Source organism: Mus musculus, chromosome 2 (genome assembly GCF_000001635.26).
Source record: "Mus musculus strain C57BL/6J chromosome 2, GRCm38.p6 C57BL/6J".
Lineage (NCBI taxonomy): Eukaryota > Metazoa > Chordata > Mammalia > Rodentia > Muridae > Mus > Mus musculus.
Window position 1 is genome coordinate 176,994,788 of NC_000068.7, and position 21,345 is coordinate 177,016,132.

A 21,345-nucleotide genomic window follows, 5' to 3' on the forward strand; every position below is an offset into this window, starting at 1 on the left:
TAGGTATGGCTAACATAGCTTTACAATATGTAAGAAATTTTTATTGTCTCCTTCAATACAAGAAACAAAGTTTAACTCTTTCAGTATATATTGTTTCCTAAATGAAAATTACTCTATTAGCCAATGCCTCTAAAGGAAAGTTTAAAGTTCTGGGGAATAATTGTTGCTCCATAAGATTCAGAGGCAATATTTTTAATATTTGGGGTTTTAGTTATACTGGAAAATTGTGATAAAATTTGCTTTAAATTTTTATTTTCAAAAGCTTCCAGGAGATGTTAATTGGCTAAAGACCTTACCTTAAACTCACCACAGGAGAACCTAAGCCTTTGTTAGGTGCTATCAAGTGAGATTCAAATTAACTGGTGAGAACCAAAAAGGCTTTAAGAGAAAGTAGAGGAAAAGTCTATAGTCTATTGGTATCGATTATAATTGGTGGTAATCAAATATTAGCTACATATTCTAGTTATTGTTATTAAATGTGTCCACAGCTATTCTTTGGCAGGAAAAATCATTAAAGTAAAATCATTCTTCTTCACCTTAAAGTTTTAACATCCTATTATAAAGCTGCTGTGGTGCTAATTAAGAATTCCTTGTTCCAAACAGCAATTGTTTATTGCAAAATATTGATATTTGACCTATTGCATACCATCATTTTAAATAAAATTGATACTCATCCTAAAAATAGGTTAAAAATTGCTTATATACATGCTTTTGTATCTTCTATAAATTCATGCATGCATGCATCCCATTTACTGTATTTAAAAACAACCCTTCTATGGGAAAAAAGTATATGTGAATTGATCACATGTTTATTCTTTCGAGTTTCTGCCTGCTTCAGCACAGATAATTAAATTATGTGCTGTAGATGGTGTTTTAAAATGTAAAAGATTGCCTGTAAAAGATCTCTTAAGACAATGCCACGCTAGATTTATATCCCAGGTAGATTATGGATCTTATACAAAAATAATTGGCCATATAATCTCATTCTTTCCATCATCAAAATAGTAATGGCTTAAAATAATAATTTGGTACTTAAATTAATTAAATAAATAAATAAGTAAATAAATAAATAAATAAATAAATATGCATGTCATATTGTAAAGATTTGCTCTCAGTGTCCTCAGTTTCTACCTGTTCCACACATTGGTGTTAATTCTCGAGGATTTATACTTCATCAATTATTGCAAAAGGATACTCATTTTTAATAAAAAAATATACACATGACTATTGATACCTTTTTAGTCTTTCTAATTACAACTACTTTAACAAGAAAAACAACTAAAAGTATAGTTAATCATTGCCTGTGTTGATTTTTTTTCTTGGTGTTCTAAATCAAATTAAAACTGGCTATTACAACCCAAGATTTGAGATGTTTTGTCAACAGTTTAATGTTACACATGTTACTGAGATATTTTATGATTCTCAAAGACAAGGTATTATAAAACTTTAAAAACTATATCTTCTTTAAAAACAAAGAAGGGGAGAAATTATATCCCTGTGCACATTATTTGGATCACATTTTTGTGAGAAATTATATCCCCGTGCACATTATTTGGATCACATTTTTGTGAGAAATTATATCCCCGTGCACATTATTTGGATCACATTTTTGTTTTTGGAAAAACTGGATATAATAGTGTCTAGGGCAGATAATAAGGATCTACTTATTGGCACATGCCATGATCCTGTTCAGATACTTAATATGGGGAAAACAGGGAATGTTTCTGTTTTTTCCACAGAATGCGTACAAGAGCATGCTAGCTTCCAATGTGACAGGCTGACCTGTGACCTGTGAGTGCCCTGACAGTGGTGACCAGAAAGCTGTGTTGAGTGCACAAAAGAGGAGAAATCTGAGAGCAGCCACTTACAAACAGATAAAGAAACTTCATATCTCCACCATGGGCTGCAGCAAGGGGTACCAACCTGGTGCCAACTTAAAATAAAAACAACTAAAAAAGCTGACTAATGAGGCAAAAAGACTGGTACAGAGAATGTACAAGATGCTTTCATCAGAGACACTGTTTTTGGCCATTCAGGCCAGATCCTTATAGCTATGAAAGTTTGTGTACCTTACCTATATGCTTATTGTTAGATAACTTTAAGAGATAAGATCGCCAATCGTGGCAAGTCTTTTAATATTCATTATAATTCTTGTCAATCAATTTATTGTGTAGATCCTAATTTAGATAAGAAATCTACTGTTATGGTTTTGTAAGAGACCTGCTTATGTTTTGCAACCTATTAGAGTTAGAAAATGATCCTTGGTTTAATAATCTGAAAATGCAAACTTTAAAAAGGTATCTACCACAGCTTTAGATTAGCAGCTACATACTGCCCATTTTGTTAATGATAAGCATAGAAATATTTCCATAGCTTTGTCAGAGCAACATATTATATAGATAAAAATTTGGAGGCAAAAGATAGCATCCTAGTTAGTCCTTAAGCTGACCATGGGCTTGGAATTCAGAAAGAAAGTTGCCTATTCAGTGACATTCAGAATTACCTCTGGCATTACACTATCACTTTGAATAAAAGCTAGGTTACTGCCTTACACAGGAATCTACTATCACCTACGAAGAAGGAAGTTTAAGACCTAAAGAGGAACCAGAGTAGATACTTAGAACTATAGATAGCTGAGTTACACCCATACACACGTATTTACAATGCCCTAGGAGAAAGGTGGACTACTAAAACTGGTTTTCAACCTCCCCCTGACCTTGTTGCCCTCCCTTTTAGGGCCCCTATTGGGAATCCTATTATTGATCTCCTTCGGTCCTTGGGCATTTCAAAAATTGACCCGATTTGTTAAATCTCAAATTGATTCATCTCTTTCAAGTACATTTGTTTCAGTTCATTACCATCGGCTGGACGTTGGCGATAACAAGCAGGTTACTAGAAAAGAGTCAGACGTAGATACTGCTTCATCACCCTCATTTAAGGGAGAGAGACTCAGTTTCCATAAAATGCTTAAGTAAGATCATTCCCCTCCCCCTAAATTCGGCCATCAGTCTCATGCCACAAATCATTTATAGATTGCCGTAGTCTGTGCTTCCGACATGGTAATATACATTCTCGCCACACTGGAAACTAAACAGTCCTCCCAGGCTAGACACATAGAAAAGTTGGAACTTGAAGCAGTCGCCCGTGAGAGTTGTAAGACTAAGTACTGCACAGAGATTAGTCTGGAAGCTGTTAGTCTCTGAGAGGCATGTCTGATTGCATGAAGGTAGAGTGCCCTAGGGTCCTTCCCCCAAGAAAAATGGCACAGGAGCAGGTCAGGGTTACTCTGGGTAAAAATCTGTGGGCATGAGAGTCAATCCTGTATATGGCCCCTAACATTGCACACTGGGGATCAGGCCTCTACCTCTACCCATGGAGCTTGCTTCGTTCCTAAATCCCTTTGCTGGCCCAGGTTATACCCAACAGACTGGGACCATTAATTCAAGCCTCATAGATGACTTGTCCTTGGGTCCTTCGTGGTTTTAGAGAATCACCCAGTGAGCAAACAGACGTTTAGGCGATCGTTAAAAACGTGGCTACAGATTTATTATACAATATGCCTTTATAAAAATATTAAAATGGGGGAGATGTTGGGAGCTATTAAGACAACTCTTGATCTCTGAATTGGGCCTCTTCCCCCGAGAAGAAAAAGGGGTCAAAAGCAGGACACTGACACATGGATTCCGAGAACCAGGGGATGTTCCAGCCCTAGGTCATCACCGATGTCCTGACCACACCCTGATACCACCAAGTTCCTGCTTCCCCGTGTAGCTGCCAAAAGAATTTCTATTGCCCCCCTCACATAAGTACTTCTCCTTTTGCTTGTATTGCCCTACCCCTCCCACTGATAAGTATCTGTACTTCCCCTTTTGATTGTGCATTTAAACCTCGGGCCTGGCTAATACATTTGGGGGCTTTGATGCATTCCAGAACGGTTTCCGTGTAGTTATTCGCACAAGGCCCTCGTCCCTCTCTACCCCCCATTTGGTTCTTAGGAAGAGGTCCCCTCGAGACCCTCGAATACCTGGACCTGCTAGACGGGTCACAAAGGCTGACAGATTACTGATTTCAGGATCAGCCTGGGAAAGAGCAAATTTAGTCTCATGTGTGGTAGAAATGGTAATTTCAGGCCTGGGTCGCACCCAGCCAGTTTGAGCTTAGCCTTTATGCTTCACAGAGGCAGGCAGATATCTGCTTTTGTAAGTTTAAAAGAAAATGTGTGCTTGCTATCTCATAAGAATTAAGTTCCTGTGGACACAGGATGCTATTTTAAGACCATCAAAAGGAAACCTGGAGTAAATGGCTGGGTTGAGAGATATAATAATAGATTCTGGTTATGGTATGCAGGAGATGAACTATTGAGTGAATTTTTTAGAATAGCAGGAGATAGCTGCTTGGTGAAGAGTCTCCAGCAGAACATAGACAGAGAGCTGTCTGGAGACCTGCAGAGCAAGCAGATCAGAAAGAAAACAGAATACAGCGAAAGGAGGATGGAAAGCTGTCTCCTGCAGAGCATAGACTGACAGCTTGGTCACAGGACTTGACTACCAGTCCTTTGTTATCACGCTCCCAGATACCCCTTCTCTCTCTACCACTCTCCAAGCCCAGGCTTGGTCCTTGGCAACAGAGGTACAATTTGATATCATTAATCTTAAATCTAGATGTCAGGATTTAGAGCAAATGTACCACTTATGTAACCATCCAAGTCATTGCCACGTACCAGCTTATACTCAAGTATTTTCATAGAAGTGTAGCTACAGATGAGTGAACTCCCATTTGAGTGCTAGGAAGTGAAATGGGTTTGAGCAGTGCTCTTAACAACAACTGAATGATCCCTGTAGCCCACTAACCTACTTTCAATAAAATAAGAGAGAGTGCTATACATTATAGATTTGAGATACAAACACCAGCTTTGAGGAAAGCTGAAAGAAGATAGTGACTTTGAGGAAACAAAGCTGTGTGTGCTTCAGGTGACAGAACTAAAAGAGTGTGAATACCTAAGACCTTGTGACTTATGCAATTTCATCATAATCTCAAGTTGCTGAACAAGAAACTATTAGTTTTGATGGATTCCCTGTTGAATTTTGGTCTTGTTTGTTCTGTTTATTGTTTATATGCTCTGATTCTTTCTGGTAAGGCTTCTTTTGTGACATTGTATGTTGAAAGCATAATAGTCTCTCTTTAGGATATGGTACAGTGATGTTAGGTAAACAGGTGTTTTTACGTTTGAGGAGACAGATGGTAGTTAAATTAATATGGCTCCCGTAGACTCATAAGTTTGAATACATGTTTCCTAGTTTGTGGAACAGTTTGGGAAGGAACACAGGTCTGCCTTTTTGGAAGAGGTGTGACACTTGGGTGCATTTTCAGGCTTTAACATCTTCTGACCACGCCCATATTGCAAGCTCCCACTTTCGTGGAGTTCAAATTATGAGTTCTCAGCTGTCCCTTGATTTACAGCTAAGACCTGTACTACAAGATGTACTTTCCAGATGCATTTATATCCTACATTTTTATAATTTATGGATGATTGTGGATGACTATGAGGTAAGAATGCCCTTCAATATCTCAGTTTTTACATTTGACCATCTTCAGAAAAGGATTTAACTTGATATTCATAGGAGTTGGCAAACCTATGTGTAAATGTGTCTAGATTCCCTGAGTAAAATCTCAATGCTCCCACACTTGAAGAAATGCATTGCAAAATCTTTTGAAGCTAATCTGATTTATTGACTGTGAGAGCCATCCAACTTGAATCCAGGAGGAAGAAGTGGAAATACCTTCTGAGTGCTGTGATTGGAGCTCAAGCAAGCTCCAAATTTGCAAAGCAGTGAGCATAGTGTTACTGCCCACATGGGGGTAGAAGCAGGCAGTTGAATAGCAGGGATGTGAAGTCTTACGTTCTCCCAGGGGCTTGATGGGAGGACAGACCGGTAAGCAATTGGACGAGAGGTTCTTGTGCTAATGAACTTCAAATCTACAGATCTGGAAAACTTTTGGCCAAAGCTGGAACCTCTATGCTGTGTCTCTCACAACACACTCTAACCCTAAGGGTGGTGCTCATGTCACTCAAGACTCAATAGCCAATCAGAACCTCCACATGGACCTGCCAGTCAGAAGAGGAGGCGGTTCTTCCGGGTCAAGCTTGCAAGCTCCTTTCTGTAACTCAGCAGTCATGAGAGTTTCTGTGTGATGTGTTCTGCGTGACTCTACTGGGTGTTGTGAGAGGAGGTTAGTCAAGCTCAGAACTCCAAACATGGTAAGTGCCAGGTCATCTCCTGCGGTGCCGTCGGTGTGGGGAAAAGAGGGGAGTGGGAGAGCTCACTTCCAGCCAGAGTTCCAGTGCTCTGGGCAGGCAGGAGCAGGAGGACTGCAGGATGCTTTCCACATGGCCCCGGTTGGCTCTCTGGCCTTGGGAAGGCACGGACCCAACTCGGTGGGTGGTGGACAAGGGCAGCTCTAGGCACCAGGTTCCCAGCCTCCAGCATCCCACGCGGGATACCACGGAAGAGCTTAAGACAGAATGGGGTCCCCGGGGTGGAACTAGGCTTCGGGGCCAAAAGGAGGAGAAGTCGGGGAGAGGGGTCGCTGAATGCTTCCCACGCGAGCGAGAGTCCTTGGTCAGGTCCGGGGCTGGAGTACAGGATGGCCTTCTGGCGGGAGGTTTTCTTTTTAATTGTTGTTACTGTGTGAATTTGATTGCAGTTTGGCTGCAGGTCTTCCCAAGTATGAAGCAGAGATGGCTGCACTGGACATTGCCTGTATAATTTAATAATGTTCTTTAATTGCAAAGAAAGGCTCTGTGCCTTTAAAAAGGAAAATAAGTGGAGTCAGGAAAATTCTAGTGAATGCAAATTTTTCAGACTAGAGCTCTGTCTGCAACTGTGGCGGAATTGCTGAGCCAGGAAAGCTTCAGCTGTCTGAATCATTTTCTCTGTGATCTTACAGTGGAGGAGCTGCTGTTGTCTGAGTCCCAGCTGTGTTTTCCAGACTAATGAGGGACTCTGTCCATGCCTCTCTATCAGGAACCCTAGTGGAAGGTAGCTTGGGGTTCTTTATGGGAGTCTCTTCAGAGCCATCTGTTGCAAACTGTGAAGAAGGCCAAAAGCCATGTCATGGTGATTGTAATTGTCTCCTTTGCCAGGCCAGGAGGAGCAAGTTTACTGAGTTATCTGAGTCAGATCTGCTGGTTCCAAGGACTGTGGTTCTGTTGGTCCATGTGGTGATCATAGCAGAGGCCCTTGTCCTTTGCCCCTTCCTGAGTGTGGATTAATGGGGATGTGGGAAGCTCAGTAGCCCTAGTAGCTTGTGGACTTGGGTACCAAAGGTTTTCCACGGAGATCTCTTGCCAGCCTTGGTGCGAGGGTTCCAGCAAATACAAAGGAATGCAGGCAGGGAGCGGAAGTTGCAAACCCACTTCTGCAGTGCCAGTCAACTCTACCTCCCTCTCTGCTGTGCCATGCAGTAATTCTGTGCCTCCCTGCACTGAGTAGGGTCCCCAAGTCCACTGGGGGCTTGGTCAGTAATGTTTTTTTTAGATACTTGGCAGTTCACTTGTGCAGGGTTCTTTTATTAGACTTCTCCTGAATTTGTCCCAGTGGATTCTAGCTTCTGCAAACTTCATAGAGGTCTCCATTTCTTTCCACTTATCCCTGTAAGTAGGATACAAGATGCTACTCTTCTTTTTTTTTTTTTTTTTTGATTTTATTTTTGAGACAGGGTTTCTCTGTATAGCCCTGGCTGTCCTGGAACTCACTCTGTAGACCAGGCTGGCCTCGATCTCAGAAATCCGCCTGCCTCTGCCTCCCAAGTGCTGGGGTTAAAGGCGTGCGCCACCACGCCCGGCTGATGCTACTCTTAAAAAGTTTACTTGGCATAAGACATAGCTTGTGTAAGCTGTCCCCACTGCAGCTGTTGTAAATTCTACCTTCTACTTTTGCTATTTTTCTCATCTCCTGCGACCTCCAACTCAGGAACCCATCTCTGAGAAATGGCTTGCTATTTCAGGGCTCTGAGACACTTAATAAGTGATTCTGGGGGTCTTTGCTGTGTAAATCTCCTAGCAGTCTTAAGTAGGACTTGTAATCTCCAGTCCATATTAAAATTGTTCAAAATAACCTGGGGACTGAACAGGAAAGAAACTTATGGGTGAGAGCATGTGTGGAATCCAAAACCTGTTTTTGGCTGCCTGGTCTTTGAGCATTAGCCGCAGCTGAATCCATGCTGTCATTAAGACATTTTTCCTAATTAATATTTTAGTTTTATATGGAGAGATTTTTTCTGGGGTGACATGTTAGTTCTGGGAGAGCTGTCTCTTCTTCCCCATATAGAGATGTTTCTAAGACAAGCTATTTTGACTCAGGTAGCCTTGATCCTGGTCTGCTGCTCCCCAGGACAATGGCCTTGCTTTCCTCTTGATATAAATTCCTAAATTCTTGAGTTAAAGAATGTAGCAAAAAAGTGTTTTATAATTGCTCATTTGAGTCATATAATGAACCCTCCATTTCTTCCACCTTTAGATAAGAACGGGAGCAATGGTTTACTGTTATCTCTGTCAGGTGAAACAGGGCGGGAAATAGCTTGATCATAGATAAAACCATAAGAGAATCTGCTCCAGGTGTCACCATTCTAGAGAAGGATAAGAGTCAGGCAGGGTGAATAATTTTGTAATTTAACAGCATGTATTAAATAATGCATGATATTAAATAAAACTAGATTGGTGGGTGCTTAGTTTGTGCAGGTTGGCTTGAGCCAGTGATAATGAATTTCTGTTTTAGGATCTGTACTATATAGATAGAATGTATCAGAAATGGAAAACACATGCCATTAGCTGGAGCTGTGTGTGTCAGATTATAGATCTCAGTAGTTAACAAAGCACATAGGAACAAGGTCAAACACTATCTTATTAATGCCATTCCTTCTACCAAGAAAGGCCTGATCTTTTTCAAATCAGTACAGTGATATATTTTTCCAAATATAGGTGTGGGTTTGTTGTTGTTATGTTTGTTTTACCAACCCACTGAGGACAATGAGTTGATTAACAAGAGTGCTCCACAGTGTCTGACATGTGTCCTGCTTTGCTCTGAGCCTTGTCTCATAGCCATTAGGTGGAAAGTACTTGCAATTTACCTGAACCCAGCCTGAAGCCACAAAACAAAGTTTGTGTCCAAAAAACCCTCTTCAGTTGCTAATATTCTGGCACTGACCACCTGTGGACAGTTTGGTAACTCCAGTGTCAGCTGATTAATGGGATATGCAAGCTATCCAGCTTGATTCCAGGAGGAAGAAGGGAAATTGCCTCCTGAGTCCTGTCATTGGAGCTCAGGCAAGCTCCAAAGCAGTGAACTCAGGGTCACTGACCAGAAAGGTGGAGAGGCAGGCAGGTAAGCAGCAGGGATCAGGAATCTTAGCCCCTCCCAAGGGCTTGGCGGGAGAACAGACAGGTAGGCTATTGGAGGAGACACATTGGTGCTACTGAACTGGAAATCTGCAGATATGGAAAAGGATTGGCCCAGGCTGGAAACACTATATTGTGTCCCTTCAGCAAACTCTAACCCTAAGGGTGTTGCTCATGTCACTCAAGATTCAATAGCCAATCAGAACCTCCACATGGAGCTGCCAGTTAGAAGAGGCAGTGACTTCCGGGTACCAAGCCTGCAAGTTTCTCTGTGTAACTCAGCTGATCTCAGTGTTTCTGTGTGATCTGTTCTTAGTGTCTTCGCTGGATGCTGTGAATTTAGCTCAAGCAAGCTCAGAACTTCACACATGGTAAGTGCAGTGTCATGTCCCACAAAGAGGAGGAGCTAGCATCTTAGCAAAGGATGCCTGTGTACTAGGTCTTCCCAGAGCCAGGATGGTAAGCATCAGCCAGACAGATGGGGCCACCTATGAGGTCTTTTGTGGACCTAGTCTCTCCTTTTGGACCAGGCTGTGGCCTCTGAGTAACTTTATTATAAGACTGCACTGGAAAAAACCTTTGTGGCAGGGGCTTGTGTGTGGAAATACACTTGGCAGGATGAGAACCAGAGGAACAGCTTACTGTGTACACTGTCAGGTAAAACAGTGCTGACAAGAGCTAGGTCACAGACCAAAGGAAAGGGGAGTATGCTGCAGGGGCCACTGTTATCGAGAAGGGCCTGATTAGGGCAGTGAGAATGATTTTGTAATTTCACAGATTGTATTAATTATGCATGGACGTATATAAAACTAGATTCGTGGGTGTTTAATTTGGGCAGGTTAGCTTGAACCAGTGGGTAATGAATTCCCTTTTTAGGATCTGTATTATGAGATATGTGCAATCCTTGGGTGACATATTTAAGTGAGCCCACAAATATTAAACACATGACATTATCTGTAGCTGTGTGTCACATTGTAGACATCAGTAGTTAACAAAGCACTTAGGGGCAAGGTCAAACACTATCTTATTAATGCCATTTCTTCTACCAAGAAGGGCCTGGTCTTTTTCAAATCAGAACAGTGATATATTTTACTAATATAGGTGTGGGTTTGTTGTTGTTATGTTTGTTTTACCAACCCAGTGAGGACAATTGTTCTGATTAATGCACTGAGTGCTCCTCAGTGACATGTGTCCTGCTTTGCTCTGAGCCTTGTCTCATAGCCATTAGGTAGAAAGTACTTGCAATTTACCTGAACCCATCCTGAAGCCACAAAACAAAATCTTATATCCTAAAATCCCTCTTCAGTTGCTAATATTCTGGCACTGACCACCTGTGGACAGTTTGGTAACTCCAGTGTCAGCTGATTGATGGGGTATGCAAGCTACCCAGCTTGATTCCAGGAGGAAGAAGGGGAAATGCCTCCTGAGCGCTGGATTTGGAGCTCAGGCAAGCTCCAACCTTTCAAAGCAGTGAACCCAGAGTCACTGACCAGAAAGGTGGAGAGGCAGGCAGGTAAGCAGCAGGGATCAAGAATCTTAGCCCCTCAGAAGGGCTTGGCAGGGGATCAGACAGGTAGGCCATTGGAGGAGACACACTAGTGCTACTGAACTGGAAATCTGCAGATATGGAAAAGGATTGGCCCAGGCTCGAACCATTGTGCTGTGTCCCTACAGACACTCTGACCCTAAGCATGGTCCTCATGTCACTCAAGACTCAATGGCCAATCAAAACCTCCACATGGAGTTGCCAGGCAGAAGAGGAGGTGACTCTTCCAGTTACTAAGCCTGCAAGTTTCTCTGTGTAACTCAGCTGCTCTCAGATTTTCTGTGGAATCGGTTCTTATTATTTTTACTGAATGCTGTGAGGTTAGCTCAGGCAAGCTTAGAACTTCAGACATGGTAAGTGCAACTTCATCTCCAACGAAGTGGGGTGAGCAAGCATCTTAGCAAAGGATGCCTGTGTAATAGGTCTTCCCAGAGGCAGGATGGTAAGCCTCAGCCAGACAGATGGGGCCACCTGTGAGGTCCCTTGTGGACTTAGTCTCTCCTTTTGGACCAGGCTGTGGCCTCTGAGTAACTTTATTATAAGCCTGCATCTGGACAAAACCTTTGTGGCAGGGGTTTGTGTGTGGAAATACACTTGGCAGGATGAGAACCAGAGAAACAGCTTACTGTGTACACTGTCAGATAAAACAGTGCTGACAAGAGCTAGGTCACAGACCAGAGGGGAGTATGCTGCAGGGGTCACTGTTATGGAGAAGGACCTGATTAGGGCAGTGAGAATAATTTGATAACTTCACAGATTATATTAATTTATGGATATAGTTTAGTAAAATCTGATTCGTGGGTGTTTAATTTGGGCAGGTTAGCTAGAACCAGTTAGTAATGAATTCCCATTTCAGGATCTGTATTAGATAAACATGTGCAATCCTTGGGTGACATATTTAAGTGAGCTCAAAAATGTAAAACACATGCCATTACTTGTAACTGTGTGTGTCACATTATAGGTCTCAGTAGTTAACAAAGCACATAGGGGCAAGGTCAAATGCTATCTTATTAATGACATTCCTTCTACCAGGAAGGGCCTGATCTTTTTCAAATCAGTACAGGAATATATTTTTTCAATTATATTGATCTTTTTAAATATTAAATTTTGGTATTACTTTTCTGAATTTCATTTTCATTATGCATAGGTGATTTGACGTCTTACGTGTTTCTATTCTCCAATATTTCCCCCAAATTAAGAATTTCATTCCTATTTTTAAAGAGATTTCATATCTGTCTGTTTAGAGAAACATCTCCTGTAGCTCCTACTTTCTTTATGTCATGTAGTTAAAACTTGCTTTGAACTCCTCTTCCAGCCTCTGCTGCCCAGGGCTTGGAAAACAGTCCTACAACTGCTTTCAGGCTGGGTTCTGACTGATCAGTGAGACAAAAGACACCAGGGAATGAGTGTTGTCTAACCTCCCTGGGTTACAGGGTTACAAATTAGGGGATTACAAATAAAGAGGGACAGGTATAAGGTTGAGTTCACTGACCAACTTTGAAGCTGGTCTACTTGCAGCACAGAAAAGGAGGAGGAATAAGGTAGGTGAGGCCTTTCTGCTTTGGCAGTGGTTGACATTCACCGTGAGGAGTCAAGTAATCAATTTTACACAATCAGTAAAATTCCATACTGGTCATCTTCAGGCATTTTTCAGATTAGGGCAATGTCAAATGAGATCACAGGCCCTCGTTGTGACACCATATTGCTGGCATACCTCACCATCTACCCCAGCAGTAGGACTGCCAATCTCACAGCTGCCATTCCTTATGCAATTCAATCATTTAGGAACTGGACTTTTCATCTATCATTAATCATCCTGATCTGACTCTTGCTTCTGCCCTCCTTCCTCTCTCCACAAGGTCCCAGGTCATGTCTACTCTGTATTATCCCAGGTATAACTGGGTCTGGCTATGTTCACTCTTTTGTGTATAATATACTTGCTCCTCCACCATACCTAGGAGCAGTGATGTCTTTACATTTTATTTCTTCATTTTCTTCCTTTTTTTTTGCCCATTAAAAGTTTCTATCTTTAAAATTCATAGCCACTTTTACTTTTAATATTGTTAATGTATGAATTTGATCCCAGTTTGTCTGCAGGACCTCCCCACTATGAAGAAGAGTTGGCTGCATGCATAATTGAATATACAAAGAAAGGACCCTAGGCCTTTTAAATGGAAAATACTTGGTCTGCAGGACTAGAATATTCTTTTCAATGTAAATTTTCCAGACTAGGGCTATGTCTACTTGTAGGGTGTAACAGTTGAGCTTGGAAGGTTTCAGCTGTCTGAGTCTTTTGCTCAGTGATCCCACAGTAGAGGAGCTGCTGTTGCCCTGAGGCCCTGCTGGCTTTTCCAAGTTAATGAGGGACTTTGGGCAGGACTAACAATCAGGAACACTAGGGGAAGGTAGCTTACAGGTTCTTTACAAGATTCTCCTCAGATGCATGTTTTACAAGCTGCCTGGAAGACTACAAGCCATCCCCTGGTTATTATAGTAATCTCCACTGAGAATACAGGAGGAGCAAGTCTGCAGAGCTATTTGAGTCTGATCTGCTGGTTCTAAATGGACTGTGGGTCAGAGTGTGGTTCCGTTGGTCCATGTGGTGATCATAACAGAGCTCCTCGTCCTTTGACTCTTCCTAAGTGTGGATTTACAGGGCTCCCAGAGGCTCGGTAGCCCTGGGAGTGGCAAGGTATGAAACTTAAATGTCACTATGCAGTGTGTATATACAGGAATTGCCTTTGGTGTGTAGTAGGACAACATTGGAAAAGCAATGGTTTGATTTCTAGAATTCCTGACCCTTCTGTATTCAGTTTTGTGTGACTAGTTTTATAAATACTTTAGAAGTTAGTAGTAAAGAGCTGATCACGATCATCCTTCAGAAATATTTGATTAGATTCCTTTTATCTTTCTGTTAACTATTGTCAAAATGCAATAATTCACAGAACTTCAATTCTTGGTTACAAAAAAAGCTTCTGACATGCAGAAGTTTCTCAGGTGTTGATGGTGCTGGGTGGGTGGATAGGACAGATTGGAACATAATGCATATGGCAGGAAGCAGACATTAAATTATCATTCAGCATTGTTTTGTATACTTCGGTGGGGCTGGTTTAACATGAAATTACTAAGGGTCATGAACAGCTATTGAGCCATAGTCCAACTTTCTCATCATCAACAATTTCAATGAGAACTCTAGAGCATGGGGCCTCTCTGTTTGAAGACAGATCAGTAGTATCTGGAGGGTCAGATTTAATAACAGTTTCAGGGTCACTTATTTATGTTATTTTTATCGGAGTCAGGAAATATGATTTTATTTCTATACACATAATAGCACAGGTAACATTGGTCAAGTTCACATTGTTCCTGGTGTAGTTGTATTAGTTATTGAAGAAAAGTTGAAAATTGGCCACATGGAAATGGGCAGAGGAAGCTTTCCCTGATATTGTGTTGCAGTTCTGTGGGCTACTATGAGAATTATGTCTAGGATAACAGATAGTGGTCTTGGTCTTTAGACAGATTGCTTGTTCTTCGGGAGTACTGGCTATGGTTGAGAAGGGTGTGCCTGCCCATACTTGGGGGCTAAGACACAGACATGTGGCAAGAAAGGAAGGGGAGATGGAAAAGGTCTTTTGTATCTGCAGGTAGCATGGACAGGTGAGAGGAAACTGCAGTCCTAAGGGCACTCTTGCATATTGGGTCTCAGGGAACAAAAAATGGGTGAAGGTCTAGCAGCATTCTACATGGTTCCATGTATTAACATCTTAATACTAAGGCATCAGGTTCCCAGAGATCATTTATTTACTTAAGTTTTTGTTGTCCAACTGTGAAAGACTGGATAAAAAGTACTATGTGGGTGGGCAGGGCAGTCAGCGAATACTCATTTTGAAGTACACCTTTACACTGTTGTCTGTATCATATTTTTTTATATACACACGTATCGAATCTTTTAGGATTTAGTCACCTATGATGACGTGCAGGTGAACTTCACTCAGGATGAGTGGGCTTTGCTGGATCCTTCTCAGAAGAGTCTCTACAAGGGTGTGATGCTAGAGACCTATAGGAATCTCACAGCTATAGGTAATATTATGATTTTTTTATTTACTTTATAACATGTATGCACAACTGTTTCTTTGTTATTGTTATTTGTTTTTATAATTTCAATTGAGAATGAGGAAGAATATGATGAATAAATCACTCATGGTTTTAAAGTTCAATGGAGTTAATAACTTAAATACTGTTTAATTGCCAATAATGTAACATACTTTCTCTGGTACTGGGTTTAGGTTACATTTGGGAAGAACATACGATTGAAGACCATTTTCAAACTTCTCGAAGTCATGGAAGGTAATTTTACTCTGCAAGCTGAGGAGAAAATGCCTATGAAGAAAGTTTAACTTGTGGTACAAGTAGTAAAGAAAACCAATAGGGTACAATAAGCACTGCTTTCAGTGATGGATGTTTACTGACTTTCATAAAAATCATATATGTTTATGGCAGATATGTAACTGTTGTTTGCAAGACATTCCATTAGGTCAAAGTCAGAGAAATAATGGCTTAACACATATGTTACTGTTTAAATCAAGCCTAGTACAGCCATGCTATACAAGTGTGAGTGTCTTCAGTCTTATATCGCTTAGCTATTGCAAAAGGAACACATAGTGATTAGGTGACAAGTATATGTCTAAAACCTAGTAATGAGCAAATAATCCATAGTATATCTGAGCTCAATGATATACTTGTAATAACATTGCTAAATTTAGTGAGATGAACAGTTCATAAGATTCAAAAATGGTTTTGTGGAAAAACCTTAATCTCTGTACCACATCTCTGTGACAAAAAAAAGTCAGCTGTGAATGTAATGTGGAATTTTCACTTGTTATTCTTCTTTTGATGTGGATGTCATAGGTTACGATTGATACAAGCCTTGTGATCACTGGGGCATTGAAAGAAGCCACATACCTTTCACTTTTCCAGAACAATTAGAGGATATGCAGTATAACATATTTTGAACAACATACTTAATGTGCTATATAAGTTTATAAAAAATTTGTTTCCGAACATTGCTGGGAACATTTACCAACTCTAACTGCTGAAAATAGTAATGAGAATTAAGGCAGTAGAAATTTTTTTTCTTTTGCATTTGTTCATATTCCAAATGTAGTATTACTCTCATGATAACAAAATTTGTGAATGCAATCATTGTGCAAACACTGTGAGTTCTTCCTGTTTTTTTTCAAATATGTGAGTAACCTTTTATAGAAAAAGTATGTTATAAATGTGAGCCTGATAATCAATACTGTTCCCATTTCATATATCCTCGAAGATGTAAACAATTCATAATTTAGTAGAACTCCTTTGAATATAAACAAAGTAATATTATGTTAACATTAGATTGCTCTGTTCAATGAAACCAAAATTTAAAACAATTCATACAGATAAAAAGACTCATCAGTATAATCAGTGTAAGAAAGATTTCACGTGTGCAAATTTTATTTGCAGGCATGAAAGAAGTTGTTCTCCAGAGCAACCCTCTGACTTTATTCAATGTGGTAAAGCCTTTGCATATGAGAGTGGTAGACAAAGGCATCAAATTAAACATAATGGAGAGAAACACCATGACTGTAACCAATGTGGTAAGGACTTTAGAACATGGAATGTCCTGCAAATACATAAGCGAACACATACAGGAGAGAAACCCTATGACTGTAAACAATGTGGTAAAGTCTTTGCAAGAAGCTGTCATCTCCAAATACATAATCAAACACATGCAGGAGAGAAACAGTATGAATGTAACCAATGTGGTAAAGCTTTTGAAAGAAGGAGTCACCTCCAAATACATAAGCGAACACATACAGGAGAGAAACCCTATGAATGTAACCAATGTGGAAAAGCCTTTGCAAGAAGTGGTGTCCTCCAAAAACATAAACGAACACATACAGGAGAGAAACCCTATGAATGTAAACAATGTGGTAAAGCCTTTGCAGTAATCTCTACTCTCCAAATGCATAAGCGAACACATACAGGAGCCAAACCCTATGAATGTAAACAATGTGGTAAAGCCTTTGCAGTAATCTATACTCTCCAAAGGCATAAGCAAACACATACAGGAGAGAAACCCTATAAATGTAAACAATGTGGTAAAACCTTTGCACGAAGCAGTCATCTCCGAATACATAAGCGAACACATACAGGAGAGAAACCCTATGAATGTAAACAATGTGGAAAAGCTTTTGCAAGAAGTGGTGTACTCCAAGAACATAAACGCACACATACAGGAGAGAAACCCTATGAATGTAAACAATGTGGTAAAGCCTTTGCACAAAGCAGTCATCTCCGAATACATAAGCGAACACATACAGGAGAGAAACCCTATGAATGTAACCAATGTGGAAAAGCCTTTGCAAGAAGTGGTGACCTCCAACAACATAAACGAACACATACAGGAGAGAAACCCTATGAATGTAAACAATGTGGTAAAGCCTTTGCACAAAGCAGTCATCTCCGAATACATAAGCGAACACATACAGGAGAGAAACCCTATGAATGTAACCAATGTGGAAAAGCCTTTGCAAGAAGTGATGACCTCCAAAAACATAAACGAACACATACAGGAGAGAAACCCTATGAATGTAAACAATGTGGTAAAGCCTTTGCACATAGCAGTCATCTCCACAAACATGAGCGAACACATACAGGAGACAAACCCTATGAATGTAACCAATGTGGTAAAGCCTTTGCAGAAAGCAGTACTCTCCAAATCCATAACCGAACACATACAGGAGACAAACCCTATGAATGTAACCAATGTGGTAAAGCCTTTGCAGTAATCTCTACTCTCCAAATGCATAACCGAACACATACAGGAGAGAAACCCTATAAATGTAAACAATGTGGTAAAGCCTTTGCACAAAGCAGTCATCTCCGAATACATAAGCGAACACATACAGGAGAGAAACCCTATGAATGTAAACAATGTGGTAAAGCTTTTGCACAAAGCAGTCATCTCCGAATACATAAGCAAACACATACAGGAGAGAGACCCTATGAATGTAACTAGTATGGTAAAGCCTTTGCAGGAAGCAGTGGTCTCCAATGCCATAAAAGATAAATACAGGAGAGACACCATATGAATGTAACCAAGGTGGTAAACCCTTTGAAGGAAGCAGTGGTCTTGAATATCATAATCGAACACACACAGCTGAAAAACCCAGGAATGTAACCAATGTGGTAAAGTCTTTGCAGGAAGGAGTGACCTTTAAAGAGAAAAGACCATACAGGAGAGAAACTCTATGTAGGTATCTGATGTTATAAAGCCTTTGCAGCAAGCATTGATCTCCAAGTACATAAATGAACATATACCAGAGAGGAACCTTTTAAACGTAACCAATGTGGTTAACCTTTTTCGAAAACCAATAGTCTTTACACACATAAAAGCACATAAAGTTGAGAGAAATGCTTTGATTTTAACCAATGTGGTTAAACTTTTTCAAAAAGCAGTCATCAACAAAATCATGAAAGAGCACGTATAGGAGAGAGATTTTTGAATGTTAGCAATGGTGCTTTTATAGCTTTTTCACAAAGCAGTGGCCTCCAAATATATAAAGGAACACATACAGGAGAGAAACCCTATGAATATTGGCAATGTTTTAAAACACTTCTACATCACAATCATCTTCAAATCTGTAAGGAACATGAGGTTTTGAGAAATCCTCTGAATAACACCAATTAGGGAAAGCAATTGTACAAAAGAGTCATCTCCCAACACAAAGGTATACACACTAGATAGAAACCCTATGAATATAGGCAATGTGGTAAACATTTTATAAGTCACAGTAGTCTCTAAGTAAATAAAAAGAGACACAGTTGAGAAAAACACTATGAAATGAACAAGTGAACAGAGCCTTGTGCATTAAAATCTTCAAATACATAAAAGAAGACATAGAGGTAAGAAATCCGATGTCTACAAGCCATGTGGTATTCCTTTCACTTGTCAGTCATATTCAAAGACACAAAAGAAAACAAAATGTAACAAAAGGCTGAGTGTGTTTAATATGGTGAAACTTTTTGAATATTTTAGAGTCTTCACAATGAAACAATTCATACTGCAAATAAATTTAGGAATATAATATGGTGAAACCTTTTCAGATTTCCCAAATCTTCATCATTATGAATGGGAAACCCATAAATGCATTCAATATGGGGAAGCCTTTAAACATTTCTAATTCTTTATAATCCTGAAAATAATCATACAAAGTTCAAGGGGATACAAGAAATGTTTCTTATTGTCTTGCTTGAGTTACAGTCCTGACATCCTTTGGTATGAATATCAATGTGGAAATTGTGAGTGGATTCCCTTTCCTCCCCAACTGCTTCTTGGTCATAATGTTTATGCAGGAATAGAAACCCTGACTAAGACAAATTGGTATCAGGAGTGGGGTATTCCTGTGACAACCTGACCATGTTTTGGGAGGACTGTGGAAGGACTTTGGAACTTTGGGTTAGAAGATCCATTCTGTGTTAAGAACGCTGTGGGATGTTGTGTAGGAGCTTGGAAGATAATGTTGAGAACCGTGCAGAAGATGGAAGCCTGGCTTGTGAAATTTCAGAGGGAAAATTAAAGCCTCTTTTCAGGGCCATTGTTACTTTGTGAAGATTCTGTGGTTCTGGTTAACTGGGGCTGAAGAATCAGCTGTGATTAACAAGATAATAGAATTTCTAGAGTGAAAACTTTGCATTACTGGGACTGTTGATGCTGGTTAGCTGGAGCTAAGAAATTAGCAGTGATTAAGAAGAAACCAGCATCATTGAAGTGGCATCATCTGTGAAGTGTTTTCTGAGAGCACAGAGGAAGTGTTCTAGAGATAATCAAGGTGGTACCTTGTGCTGTGGCTGGACTTGGTAGTGTGTAAGTCTTAACCTCGTGGTACTGGTTTTGAAGGCATGAAGGGATAATGCAGAGCAGCTAAGGCCCAGCACTTTGAGAGACCATGGAAGGCAACTGGTGAAGGTGCAGACTCAGGTGAAATTGATGGCCCAGTACTGAAGAGATCATGCAGTGTGTTGGAGTTGACAGGTCCATGATTGACCACGAAGAACAGCAGCAGCAGTAAAGTACATGCATCTGGAGCCTAGAGGACAAGTGGTGTGCTACAAAGGACAGGGTTGGAAAAGTGACCCAAGCCCTTGGTTCTTTTGAAGTTGTCCAAAAGATCGTGAGTTGGATCCCAGACATTGGACAGTTGGAGTTTAATTTTTACTTTTGATTGTGACTGTGCCCTGATGTTTTTCCCTCTTGAAGGAAACAAGTATTTTAGTGGATTCCATTGTAAAAGGCTTTGGATTTTGAAGGATATTGGATATTTTAAAAGCATTGAACTTTTAATATGTAAAGTCTGTGGGGCTTTCAAAGTTGTGTATATCTCGGGCATGAATAAGAAACTAAGAGTTGAGCATTGCTAGTGATGTGTTTGCGTGTCAAATTGACAAGGTGTCAATTATACTGGCTAATTTTGTGTCAACTTGACACAAGCTGAAGTTATTACAGAGAAAGGAGCTTCAGTTGGGAAATGCCTCCATGAGATCCAGATGTAAGACATTTTCTCAATTAGTGATCAAGGGGAAAGGCCCCTTGTGGGTGGGACCATCTCTCTGCACTGGTAGTCTTGGGTTCTCTAAGACAGCAGTCTGAGCAAGCCAGGTGAAGCAAGCTAGTAAAGAAACATCCTTCTGTGGCCTCTGCATCAGTTCCTGCTTCTTGACCTGCTTGAGTTCCAGTCCCGACTTCCTTGGTGACGAACAGTAAGCAGTATGAAAGTGTAAGCCAAATAAACCCTTTCCTCCCCAACTTGCTTCTTGGTCATGATGTTTGTGTAGGAATAGAAACCATGAATAAGACAAGGGGTATAAGGTATGGATTGTAAAAAAAAGATTAGACAATAAAGAAATGAAGAAATAAAATTAATTTTTTTTAAAAAAAAGGAGGATCAGACAGAAACATTCCTTCCAAATTATACCTTTATTTTCACACCAATCAGGATTTAGGGATAGGGGCTTATGTAGTTTACAGTGTCATCTGTTATATATTATGGGTGTTATAGCTTAACTAATCATATGGATTTGTTCTTTGGTGGTAAAGTACAGGTCTTATGTTTTGAGGGGCACAATGAAAAGCAGAAAGCATTGTTAGAGACAGTCATTATGTTTTAAAAAGAAAATATGAGTAAAGTGAGGTTGGATCTCCACAATACCTAATCCTTGGAAACGAACTTAGTTTCACCATATGATTAAATTCAGGATAATAACAAAAAGGCAATACTTAGGGCCTGGTGTTTGGATTTGATTTGTTTTTCTGCTAATTCCCAATTGTGTATTGATTCTTATGGTACTCTTGTTAAATTCTTCC

The 21,345-nt window shown here is 40.2% G+C and overlaps 2 non-coding genes across 3 annotated transcripts in view; both read left to right on the forward strand.

Moving 5' to 3' along the window:
- Gm14408 overlaps positions 1-21,345 on the forward strand; it is a 191,981-nt gene that overhangs the window by 164,481 nt on the left and 6,155 nt on the right. The window lies entirely within an intron of this gene.
- On the forward strand, positions 6,107-20,871 carry Gm14419. Its single transcript, XR_004691332.1, has 5 exons — positions 6,107-6,259; positions 9,714-9,768; positions 14,894-15,020; positions 15,227-15,287; positions 16,443-20,871. It is a non-coding gene; the product is annotated as a predicted gene 14419 (transcript).